Source organism: Cariama cristata, unplaced genomic scaffold (assembly GCF_000690535.1).
Source record: "Cariama cristata isolate BGI_N322 unplaced genomic scaffold, ASM69053v1 scaffold23344, whole genome shotgun sequence".
In the NCBI taxonomy this organism is placed as follows: domain Eukaryota; kingdom Metazoa; phylum Chordata; class Aves; order Cariamiformes; family Cariamidae; genus Cariama; species Cariama cristata.
Window position 1 is genome coordinate 14,728 of NW_009613813.1, and position 364 is coordinate 15,091.

Genomic DNA, 364 nt, shown 5'->3' on the forward strand with positions numbered 1-364 from the left:
TTCCCGCCTGGCATGGCCCTACCACCCAGCCAGATTGTCTCCCGCCAGGGAAAACAGCCCTCTGCCTGCCGCTGAGGGGGTGAGCACCCCAAAATCCACTCTGACCTCTGCCACCGATGGGCCGAGTGGCACCGGTCACATCCCTTCACCCCCCGACAGGACTCAGGGTGGGGGACTGCACCCACGTGGATGTCCCTGTCCCGCTGCCATCGTCCCCAAAGGGACACTGAGTTGATCCAAACCCGGCACTGCTGTGCCTCAGTTTCCCCTGGCAGGAAGGTGCATGCAACGAAAGCGCCAGTTCTCAGCCCTGTTGCCAATAACGGCCTTCCCAAGCCTCCCCTTGCACAATTCACGATGAATC